Below are 6356 nucleotides of genomic sequence, written 5' to 3'. Positions count from 1 at the left end.
CATTGGTGGGGACTTCCCTGGTGGTGCAGTTGAGACTCTGTGCTCCCAGTGCAGGGGGCTCAGGTTCGATCCCTGGTCAGGGAACTAGATCCCACGCACATGCCGCAACTAAGAGTTCGCATGCCCCAACTAAGGAGCCCGTCTGCCGCAACTAAGACCCGGTGCAACCAAATTAATTAATTAAATTTTAGAAAAAGAAATAAATCCACTGGAATATCCGGAATGAGAAATTTCCCTAAATATACTTGCCACTCAAGCCAGTGGAATAGTAATGTACATATGTAGTAATGTACATAAGATTGGAAACCATTTATGGAGGTAAAGATCACTAAAAATTTTCTAGGACCTTTTCCTCCACTCCAAATTCCTGTTCTCACTGACAGAGTTTTATAATTCTTGTGTCATTCCTTGAGCTACATCATTCAACATTTTTCTTGTTAGGAGAAGGATGCTTGAAAAGACCGTGTTGCCCCAAATATTTATAGCAGCAATAATAACAAAGTAAAGACAAAAAGATATAACCTAAATGTCCATCAGTTGGAACCTAGTAAATAAGTTATTAAAATTCATCTAGAAAATAAAATACTATGCAGCCATTAATATTTACGTTGAAGAATTATTTTTATTGACATGGAAAAATATTCATTACTTAATGTCAAGTGAAACAATTTCTAGAAAAGTATGTATGTATAATATAATTGACTTTATGTAAAACTATATGTATGTAAATATGGGTAGAAGACTTTTTCCGCCAAATATTAACAATGATTATCTTTGGGTGTAGAAATTTGGTGTAATGTTTTTAGTTTTTGCTTTGTTCTTTTTATATTATGTGAATGTTTTCTAAGGAATGTGAATCATTTTTCTAATAAAGCTATTAAAATGTTTTAAAAATATTGATCTCATCAGTAAAGTAGAAAACTGAGATTCAGAGAAGTTGACAACTAACTCAATAAAGCCACAATCTGCCAGTCGGAGAGCCAGAATTTGCCCTCATAACTTCCCATCTTTCAAGTTTAATGCCAACTCACGGTCTCCAGCTGGTGAAGATCCTGGGCAGGGATTTGGCAAGGGGGCGAGCTGAGGACCAATGCCGAGATCAGAGGGGACTCACATGCTTTTGATATTGCCTGGGTCCTGTTACCTCTTCAGAGCAATTAAGCTATGACCACGACAGCAACTGGATTCCTATTATACACCATGTTCTTGTGGTCTGGAAGTTGTCCAGGTCTTGAAGGAACAGACACAAGTCTGGGGACAGAGTTAAGTTAGGCCTAGTTCTAATCCAAGCCCCTTTTACATAGTGCAAGGGAAATGTCGTATTCAGCCGTGGTCTCCACTTGAGGAAAGAAGGAATGTGAAGCTAGTTGGGTGTAGTCCAGAGGCTTGACTTTGTGAGGTTCTGGGCGGGAGCAGCATGGCGGATGATTTCAGGGAGAAAGTCTGGAGCCCCTGTTCCTTCCCTGTACCCCTTCTCACTCCTCCACACTCACCCACGTTTATCCTGGACTGCAGCACCAGAGACCCTCGTGAACCTTCCTTTGACATTCTTAGAGTTTCAGGCCATCATCCAGTTCCATTCAGTTAGGACGGGGGTGGGACCCACCGGGTCCAATGTTTTCCTACAACACGAATTTGGACTTAAATAGTAAAAGCTCCAGGATATGGTGTAGTGTTAATCTCCCATCATACAACTGCCCACAAGGGCACTTACCAGGTCAAGACGAGGCCTCGAGCAACCAGTTCCCTTCTTAGCCTGTGCACTCTGAACAGACATGCAGGTCCAGAACAAAGCACTTATCCCCTCTGTGGTCTTCCTTTTTCCATTGGGAACCCCACTATTGTTCCTTCTCTGTCCCTGTACCCCTCTGCTGTATTCCCCGGGGAGATCACAGCTCTATACCTGACATTACTGCTCACAGATATGGAAAAATCCACTAAAGATGGCAATACCCCTTCCCAAGTCTGTACTTGCTGAAGGGCACAAGAGAAAGCAAACCCTTGACCTAAGCCGTGGACAAGAAAGAAGGGTAAAGAGTCTCTTGACAGAAAGAAGTGTATAAATTTGTAAATACTAGTCAATTTTGAGCCAGTGCCTGAGAGTTTACTTTACAAATCAAGTGTGGTAGAGATAAAGCTTGGCATGGAAACAGCTCCGTCTGAGAACACAAATAATCACATGCCCTTCCACGGGAGGTACAAAATTTAAGTCACTGGGAGCATCGGGTAATACTGAGTTAGAGACTGTTGTGTATTGTTCCCATATCCATATGCTTAGGTCTCAATCTTTTCACCACTATGACCCTAATTCTTAGCACAGTGCATGGTACATTAAAGTTGTTAAATTGAATAACAGTTTCCTTGAGGGCTTCCCTGGTGGCGCAGTGGTTGAGAGTCCGCCTGCCGACGCAGGGGACACGGGTTCATGCCCCGGCCCGGGAAGATCCCACATGCCGCGGAGCGGCTGGGCCCGTGAGCCATGGCCGCTGAGCCTGCGCGTCTGGAGCCTGTGCTCCTCAACGGGAGAGGCCACAACAGTGAGAGGCCCGTGTACCGCAAGAAATACCCAAAAAACAAAAAACAATTTCCTTGAAGTCAGGATTCCAGTCCTCTCAACAGCACAGTACTAGAGAAGAGAAGACATTAAATATATAACTTCTTAATCAGTTAGCATCTAAGACTAATAGGACACCTCACCTGAACTAATTCCCCAGACAAGATGGAGTCCCTGAGATCATCAACCCCTCAGGCTTACACAAACTTTCCCGAAGGTGGCAGAGTTCTCCTAGATGGGCTAGGACAAAGGGGGTAAAAAGAATTGAAACAGATTTTATCCTACCCTCGGTGATACAATCCCAATACCACCGCCCCACCTACCCCCATTTCCCCCTCCCAAGCTGGGCTGCTTCTCAGCCAGCTCCTATGGGACAACTCTTTTGACTCAGATCTACAAAAAGCAAGATTCTCCCACTCTAACCCATCTCAGGACCTAGTGGGGCCAGGAATTGGGTCTTGGATGAGATGCTGTGATAGAATTTCTTAACCTATTAATGTTGCTGAGTCCTAAGATATCCTTCTGCAATCACTGCGTCAGGCTGAAATTTCTCTTTGAACTGATATAGTGAAGTTGGGACAGGCACCCAGTGTCCCCCAGGCAGAAGGGCTTAGATAGCAGCATAAAAGCTTTTAGTTGCAAAGCCTTCTCATAACCAGGCTCGCCTTAACAATACTCCTTTGTCCCCCCTCAGACGACTAAGCTCCTTGTATCCTGGCAAAGGGAGGCACGAGGGGAGGTGACTAGCTTGGAGTTTGGTTTCTAATCTCCAGGGCAGAAATTCTTTCAAATTTGCCCAGCACCTGGGCTGACTGCTGAGTGGGAAATGAGAGCAGCTGCGGATGGGGATGGCTCTCCCCATGATTCCCAAGTTTCATAATCAACTCTAGCCCTCCCCAAATTTACAACCTTCACAGTTAAACTCACACTTACAACTGTGTAGTGTAGTTCCAATGTATGTTCATATTTTCACTTTGATTTCTTTTAGCATTGGCCTCCCCCTCCCCCTTAATTTACTGCTAGTCTCATGAACCTGCACTCATTTTCCAGGCTACCTTACTGCACACACGTTAATGTCGTAATGCTTTATGGATGAATTCATATTATCACACAATGGTGAGTTCCTCATTTTCAGGCTCGAGGCGTTCATGAATACTGCATAGTTCTTATCCACTGCGTTTTCTTTTTGATGACTGAAAAAAAGAGAGAGGACATGACTTTTAAATATCCCTAAAGTAGGAACATACATTATTTTGAGAGCTCTGTGAAAGTATGCACCCCTTTCCCACATGGACATGTGGGTAGCAAACCTTCTGATAAAACTGCAGTCAACTTGACCATTTCCTTGGGGCCTGATGCCTCTTCCCCCTCCACTGGTACCACTTTCCACTCCTCAGAGGCATTTAATAAACATTCAAGGACATCCTTAATAACCTATTGTGCCTGCTTCCCTATCACTGTTCATCCATTCCTGAGCACAGCTCGCAGCTGTGCAAAGTCCCTAAAACGTTGGCCTGTCTCTAGCTCTATACTCACCCCAGCACGAGCAGTGATTTTCATCAACAGTCTAGGCCTTCCTGTCCCAGTACTTTTCAGAGCTTCCTGCTACTTTCTGAAGGCTTCTGTGCTTCCCCCTTCACCTTTTCTCATAGCTGAGAACTTTACAGGGCCCCAAGTCAGGTGTACATTTCCTGTGCTACTTGCTTCCCCCATACCATGGACATTCCCTTTTCCGGGGATGCCTAGCAACCTCTCCTTTCCTTTGGGTAACGGTAACAGCACTTTGATTTCTCTGTCTTACCTCTCATTTGTGATGTGGGGTGCTGATAGAGCTTACCTCTGGGTATCCTGCTGGCCCTTCCCTGGCCAAGATGTGGATGCGTGAGTGAACTTAGGCAAATTTGATTCTTACACTTGAGCAGAAGTGATAAAAAGATTGAAGCCCCTTTGTTCCGGCAGCAAGGCCCTGAGGAGGCTCTCAGTTACTTCCCATTCCCTGGACTCCCAAAGCTGTCCTGGTCCTAGCCTTTTCAAGTCTGTTCTGCCCGCATTCCCTCCAAATCTGTGAGCCACCTGATCATAGCCTGCCAATAAATTCCTTTTAGACTTAAGATAGCTAAAGTCAGTTTCTGTTGCTTGCAACCAAAGAATCCTAAATGGTACAGGTTCATACTCCTTAGCCTCTTTATGCCTCTTTCCTTCCTATTTCAAGAAAAGGCTTTTATAAAGAGATTCCTTCCCCCCCCCCATTTTCAAACTCCAGCAGATTACCTTGACCTCCTCTCTTACTGCCAAGACCATGCCCATATCTTCTGGAAGACAAGAACTTTTCTGCCCTTCCACTAAGCACACCATCTATAAAGCAGAAGCACTTGTCCACCATAAGTAATTTTCATGATGACTTTCATGGGAAAGTTTCTTTCCTTTCTGTTTCAAAGGGAACAGAAATATTTCTGTGTGCCTCTTCTGGAGGACTGGTTCCCTGGGGGTACACCAGTTCTTTCTCACCCCACTTATTTTCGTGTTAAGCTGGTCCAAATAATTCCAAGCTCAAGATTGCCTTTGACTTCAATGCTTCCTCGGCCCCTACCTCACTCCTCTCTTTCTTATCACAGCATCTGGGACACACTATACCTAGTTCTCTCTCGGCCTCCAACTTCCATGCTCCAGCTCCCTCCTTCCTGGTCCTTCCTGCTCTGGCTGCTGGCCCAGTCCCTCCACTGAAATCACCCTCTGGAGCAACATCTCTCCTGACTTGTAGTCAGAGGGCAACCCCCAAAGAACCAGTCCTCTCTAACGAGCATACAGAAGTGTTTTTCTGGTGCCCCTTGAAAGTCATTGAGAAAACTACTTATGGTGGACAAGAGCTACGGCTTTTATGGATGGTTTGCTTTGTAGAAGGGCAGAAAAGTTCTGCCTGTCTTTCAGAAAATATGATTAAGAACCTAACATATTCAAGGCACTTTAGAAACACAAAGACACTTGAAAGACTGTCTTTTTCCCTGCCTAGTGGTAGAAGAGAAATGTGAAGAGAAAGACCATTAGTTGCCTGTGGTGGCAGGGAATTCAAACTACGTATGTGTTCCTGGCACTGTGCTATGGTCCTAACACGCATCATCTCATTTGTGCTTGCAACAGCCATGGGGTTGAGTTTTATCACCATTTCCATTTTGCAGATGAGGAAATAGGCTCAGAAAGCTTAAATAAACTGCCTCAAGACATCTGGCTGGGATGTGGGGTCTGAACTCAGATCCAAGTTGCTCTGATAAGACAAGAAGTCAAAGGGCTGGCGTCCTTTGGCGTGTGTTAGTGCGGTGGGGCTTGGTTTGCCCCATGGCCCTCCACCTTGAATCTATACTTGAATCACTGGAACCACTATCATGGTGCCTACCTTCACCCAGGGCCACCCCGCCCCAATCCATTCCCAGAACACCGCATGCTTGTCTCAGCATTCTTTGGGTGAAAAGCCAGGGGACTCACTTGCTGCTACAGATGCTATTTTTAGGTCTGCTTCTGCAACAGACAGCTCTGTCCTGTACACACCTGATCTTATTTGAAATCTTCTAGGTGCAGATGGAAAGGACCTTGGATGGGGTGCCAGAAGACCTAAGTTTGAACTGCATTCTGCCTTTACTAGCAATATAACCTTGACCATATATAATCTCTCTGAGCCTTGATTTCCTCATTTATAGAATGGGGATTAAAAACAGCTGCCTTACCCAAAGAGAGAAGATATGTCCATTGTAACGCATTATATAAATTTTTATTAGGAAGAAATGATTCTTAATTTGGGAATGAGGAA

Source organism: Monodon monoceros, unplaced genomic scaffold (genome assembly GCF_005190385.1).
Source record: "Monodon monoceros isolate NGI ecotype Baffin Bay Population unplaced genomic scaffold, NGI_Narwhal_1 Super_Scaffold_21, whole genome shotgun sequence".
Classification (NCBI taxonomy): Eukaryota; Metazoa; Chordata; class Mammalia; order Artiodactyla; family Monodontidae; genus Monodon; species Monodon monoceros.
The sequence above is the reverse complement of the archived record's forward strand: the minus strand, read 5'-3'. Positions refer to the sequence as shown.